The sequence below is a fragment of the Ascaphus truei genome, chromosome 1 (assembly GCF_040206685.1).
Source record: "Ascaphus truei isolate aAscTru1 chromosome 1, aAscTru1.hap1, whole genome shotgun sequence".
Lineage (NCBI taxonomy): Eukaryota > Metazoa > Chordata > Amphibia > Anura > Ascaphidae > Ascaphus > Ascaphus truei.
This window is the reverse complement of record NC_134483.1, coordinates 238203360-238209160: the sequence shown is the minus strand read 5'-3', so window position 1 is coordinate 238209160 and position 5801 is coordinate 238203360. Positions and strand designations below refer to the sequence as shown.

The 5801-nt window shown below is 40.9% G+C and overlaps 1 non-coding gene across 1 annotated transcript; it reads left to right on the top strand.

The window, feature by feature from the left end:
- Window positions 1-364: 364 nt before the first annotated feature.
- Window positions 365-448, top strand: TRNAL-CAA (transfer RNA leucine (anticodon CAA)). The gene has a single exon. It is a non-coding gene; the product is annotated as a tRNA-Leu (tRNA).
- Window positions 449-5801: the final 5353 nt, after the last annotated feature.

The following is a 5801-nucleotide window of genomic DNA, read 5'->3' as shown; positions in this document are numbered from 1 at the left end:
TTGACACCCCCTGAGTCAAAAACTTGTGGTTGACGCACCCTATGCCAAAAAACTGCGGTTGACACCCCCTGTGCCAATTTTTTATTATGATGTGTATTTTTTATTCTTTTTTGTGATTGGTGCGTTCTGTCGACATAGATTGGAGGGGGCGTATACATACGCGGGGGCATGTCCGGGCATGTTTATAGGCTTTTGGGACATGCCCGAACATGTTTTTTTTTCATACGGGCAAGTCTGGACAGGTTTATTCTGAAATAACGCAGTGCGCATGTCAGAAAATTTCAAAAGACGATGAAAAGAGGGCATAGCAATTTTTTTTAAAATTCAGACAGAATACTGCTTTAAGGGGATAAACCCCTCAAGTGTCAGGGTGGCCGAGTGGTTTAAGGCGTTGGACTCAAGATCCAATGGACGTATGTCCTCGTGTGTTCGAATCCCTCCCCAGACATAATCTTTTTATATATTTTTTATTTGTATAGAGTCTGTACGTGTGTTAGCCGCAACAGGGCTACATAAAAAAAAAGCACAAGTGTATAATAGTCAAAAATTGTTTATTTTATTTTTCAAAGATACAACATTTTCAAGCATGAAATAATTACAAGTCGTATTTACAAGTAAAAAAGTAAATAAGGTATTAAACGGCAGTTAAGGCATTAATAGACTAAATACATCTAGAGTCGTTATGTTAGTACGCTACATAGTATAGAGGGAATGCAATAAATGTCTTATTTACACTGGGGGAAAAAAATAACAGTTTATTTACAGTTTCAGCCAGTCAGTCGAAGGCGTTAATGGACTACCCCTCCTCTTGTTTAGTAAATACCCAGGAGGTGATGTTAAACCAGGGGCGCTTAAAGAACTGTAACGTAAATCAGAGGTTCTTTTCTGAAGGGGTAAAAGGGATGATGAAGGAGGGGGTGTTGTATCGTGGGCCCGTATTTTTAAGCCATCCAGGCATTCTCTATTTGTCGCATTACCTACAACCGATGAGGGGATATTCAGTTCAGCCATCGCAGACAGAAAAGGACTCCAACCCTGGGGTATTTTACGCTGTGTAACAGTGTGACTTTGTGTAACACCGCGTACCAAAGCCAGTAAATTAGAGCCTGGTATAACCTGTTTTTTATAAATAAATTCCCCTTTGTCATTCCAGCTTTTAATATGTTTAGCCTGAAACATTTTACTGAGCAATAACTCTGCATTTTTCTTGAAGCGGGTGTTCACATTCGTAACAACCTCACGAATCAGATTGTCAGTCGTATCTAGTGAGACAGGAAAAATCATTCAGCCAAGCCGAAAGAATGGCGCTGCACAGCCATGAACACAGGGTAAAACAAAGGTGGTGACTAAAAGAAAATTTATTGAACAGACATCAGTAGCTGGTGGATCCTCTGACGCGTTTCGGCTCGCAGGCCTTCGTCAAAGTGTCTACTGAGACAATGTCCTGGAAGTGTAAAGGGAGAGAGGCTGTTTCATCAGCAGGCATTAAAAGTGTTATGCGGATCTTCTCCCCTTCGCTCTGTTTAGCATGCATCAAGTATTTCTGCAGTACAGTAGTGTATCTTTTTATCTTTTCATCCTCTGATAAATTATTGCTGTTTAAGATAGCGTTAATTTCTGTATCTAGGCGTTGCATGACAACTTCACGTATGTCGGCCTCTCGCTGTGGGGGACGCTGTAAACGGTCCATATCTTGTTTGGGGACCAGGTACATTTTCTCAGCATATTCCATTAGCGGTTAGTGAGAAGGCAGTCAGCAACGGTATAGCAAAACCCAAAAGAGAGCCAATAAAGCCGCCGGACTGCTTCACCAGGCGTTTCTTTTTTACAATTGTAAATTTTTTATCGCTCAGCTTTTTTATAATTTTACGCCACTTTTTAAGTATGCCAATTTGCCGCTTTGATAAAGGTATTTTACCTTTTAGAGCATTGAGGGCTATCTCGCATATGGCGGTGACTAAATCATTAGACGCTGAACACAGAATTACTTTTTTTTGCTTTGGTGAAGCCCTTATTAATGCTTTTAAAGTATGCCAATTGCGGCGTAGTCGGTTAGACATGTTTACAACGACGGAGCGGCTTCAAGTAATGAGAATTTACAGATAATTATCTCTTTTAAGAACTGTTTTTTTTATAAACATAGACTGTGGGGGTGTCAGGCGGAAAGATACCGGTTCTTAAGCGGTACTCATCAGGGGTCGTGGCTCTTAAATCTACTAACAAAAAACCATAGGGGACACGTGTGGCATCTTTAAAAGCCTCTAAAAAGAAGTGTGATTTACCAGGATACATTTGACGCGCTAAGGTGTTAATTTGTAATTTATCCCTACGATTTTTAAAAAGAACCATATATTTAGTGTTTAAATTTATGGTTCTGCTTTTTTTACCTTGGCAAAAACATTTTTTACGAGGTACATGATACTGAGGTTTCTGTGATGCACATACTTGGTGAATGCTTTTTCAATTTCAGAGCTCTCACTGGCGGCTTCCATCAAGTCATCAACGATTGTCAAATTCACTTTACCAGGGGGAAAAAGAGCATCGTCATTAAATGTAGCGGGTATACCCTCAATAAATCTAATGTGTGGCATAGTGGTTAACAGTTCATCATAAAGATTTTGCCAGCAAGCATAAAACCATACGATGTTATCAGGCCGGTGCGACAAGTGAGTGCTAGAATGTTGCAAAATCTGTTTAACAAAATAGCTTTTCCCTGAATTTGACGGTCCGGCTAAAATGCACGAGAAAGGATGTTGAAGCCTGATATCCATTACAGATTTATAATTAGTAACCAAAGGGTAGGGTTGTGAAGTCGTTGGTCAGCTGTCACTTCGTGTACACACACTTTTGTGTTTTCTGTAGAGGACGAGTCTCAATCTGCCAGTAACGTTTATTTCGGACAATCCCCGCCTGTTGTACCACAATCTTTTTCTGATATTCAGGATCAGAGTGTAAGGGGTAGTCCAGGACAATATCTTTTAAAGTGTCAAAGTTAATCAATTCAGCGTTTGCAGCGTTCAGTGTTATACCTTTAACTTTTAGACACGTTTTACCAGTGGAAAGCTTGTAACCGTAAGTCTTGGGGCCAGCGGAAACAAATTCTGTAATGTGTGTACCAGTCGGTAGTTCAATAGTCAGCTCCCCTAAGTAGTCACCCAGAGGCGGATTCCAGTCACCTGTTTTGCAGTCAGTGTCATTGTAGAGACACCTCTCTTGTAGCTTGTCCAAAACATTGTACAGTTCAAGACGGGCATAGGCAGTCGTAAAACAGGCAATAAAAATATTGACATTACGACCTACAGTGTATCCTTCCTTTGTATACTTCCAGCTAACCATGGCCGTGTCATCATCTAGGAAGTCTAAAGATGACACATCGTATTGCGTTGAAAATGCGTAACCAAAAAGTTCATCAGGGCTTGTTACAATACTTGTATTTTGTAAATTAGTCTTTTGACCGAATTTACCCCACAAAGAATTTAGAAACAGTTTAGAAATTTGTCTTTTTGCAGGGTTAATGTCTATTTTATCACCGCGTAAACGTATACCCTCTTTTGAAAAATACTCGCTGATGTATTTTTGTTTTTTGGCATCATCTGTACACCAGCTGGGGTATCCAGATGCCTCCTGTTTGTCCCTGAGGTGCACCTTAATGTATTTAGCAAACAATTTGTCTGTATAATGTTCAAAGTGCCAAATTTCAAAAATTTTACACAACCGGTACCCTTTTTTCAACGCGGCCTGAATTTCAACCGTACACCATGTACCGGTCAATGAGTGCTCCTCATTCGTATGACAGCAAGGCGTCGTCTGGTTGGTGACGGCGCATGTGCTGCATAGCGGAAACATTAGCTTGCCATTCATTTTAACAGGAAGGATGGGGAAAAATAAGTCTCTAGGCGGATAGACTTTTACTTTAGCAACCCCAAAGTACCTGTCAAAAGAGAAAAAATTCTCATAGATGATCTTAGGGTGACCGGTGGGATACATTTTGGTTTTGTTGATAAAAGGATACAAGCTGGTAAAATCATAGTAATGTATACTTCACCGGGCGCTGCTTTGTGGTACAGCTTAATAGCGTTTGTGCGGCCGCCGTAAAGTGCATCACGGGGGTTCATGGGTTGTGGAAAATCAGTTTTAAGTAGAAACGCCTTTAGATCCATATCGGTCTCTAACATGTGTTTCCACTCGTGCTCCCACAGCTCACGAACCGCAGAGCCACATTTGGTTTTTAGAAAATGTGTTTTGATGGCTGTTTTGTGGTACAATTGACCATATGTAAGAGATGTAACAGTGTTTGTATCTTTTTCATTGTAACACATGGGACAGCCGTGGTAAAAACAGCCGTTGAATTCAAAGGCTGTTTGAACACCATTAATCACCGCATAACCATCCAGAAAATAGTTACCCACCTTCTTTTCACCGCCCCTTAAAGCTTGTTGTATGACTATATTCTCCTTGTAAGACACATACAGTAGCCACTGAGTGGCGAGCGTAGAGAAGCGGTTTTTTGTGATGTTGTAATTGTCAGGGGGTACAATGGCGATGGTGTTACTTGGTAAAAATTTGAGCCGAAACATAGCCATGCACACAGAGGCGAGTGTTGTCAGCTGAAAGGGGTCCACATTATAGACCGATTCTTCACCAAGCTGAGACTCACGGTCGCTCATTACCGTATGCTCTGTCATTTCTATGACACTGTTTCTAAAGCAGATACAGGCTTTCTTCAAAATTTTTACATCCTCAATGCAATAGCTTTTAAGCTCAGCCTGAAAGTTGAAATCACAATGTTTGTTCGCTTCATACCATGTCATGAACCCCGGTTTCTCATCAGCCATCATGTACTGGGGACCGTAATGCTCTATAGAGGGCATAGAACCGCTGTAATTTTGATTCTGTACAGTGTTAAAAAAGTTTGGGAAATGTCCTTTACTGCCTGTAAACCCCAGGGCCTGTGGCAACTTGCTGAGTTTCATGGGGAGGAAATTTAAAGAGTCGATAAATATGATATTCAGATCAGGTATTGTTACACATAATAATTTACCGCCTTGTGCTAGTAAATCTATTTTTATCTTCTCTTTAAGCAGCTGTTGCACCACAAAATACGCATCGTAACGGCCGGCATTATGTGCGATGAAAGTGTACCCCCTAAAGGGCCGGTCTATGAATTTTTTTACAAAATCAGCCAAACACTCTGGACCCTGGAATGCCCAACCCTCAGTGCCGTCTAAAGGATGGGCACGACTTTTTTCTTCATCATCCCTTAAAGGCATGGCGTAGACATAATTTGGTATGTGTACACCCGTCTCCTGCATGCACTCAAAGTCATAAAAAATGTAGTTGTCAGTGAGGACCGGTGGTTTGTATGGGCGCATGTAGCACAGGTGTTTGTAAAAACTGGCGATGTAAGCATAACAGACTCTACACTGCAAACCTCTGCATTCCTCATGATCGTCATCCGTGTAGCGACCGCAACTGTCGCAGTATTTCTTGCGCTTACAATCTATTTTAGCAGCTTGGGCTAATTTCTTGTGTTCACTCAAACAATCCTGTGAACGACAAAATGCCCGACACATAGGGCACCTAGGCATGTCTGCTATGACCTCAACAAAATTCTGTCTGTGGCACAAACGGCAAAAATAACGGCATGAATGATTATTTTTGTGATCGAATGGAGTATGACAAAAATCGCAAAAGTAATTGGCACCAATGAAAGCGTTTATTTTTTTTACTCCATAGTAATGGGTGTCTTCATGGTATATAAATAAAACACGCTCTTTGCAGGGCTCACTTGTATTAAAAAA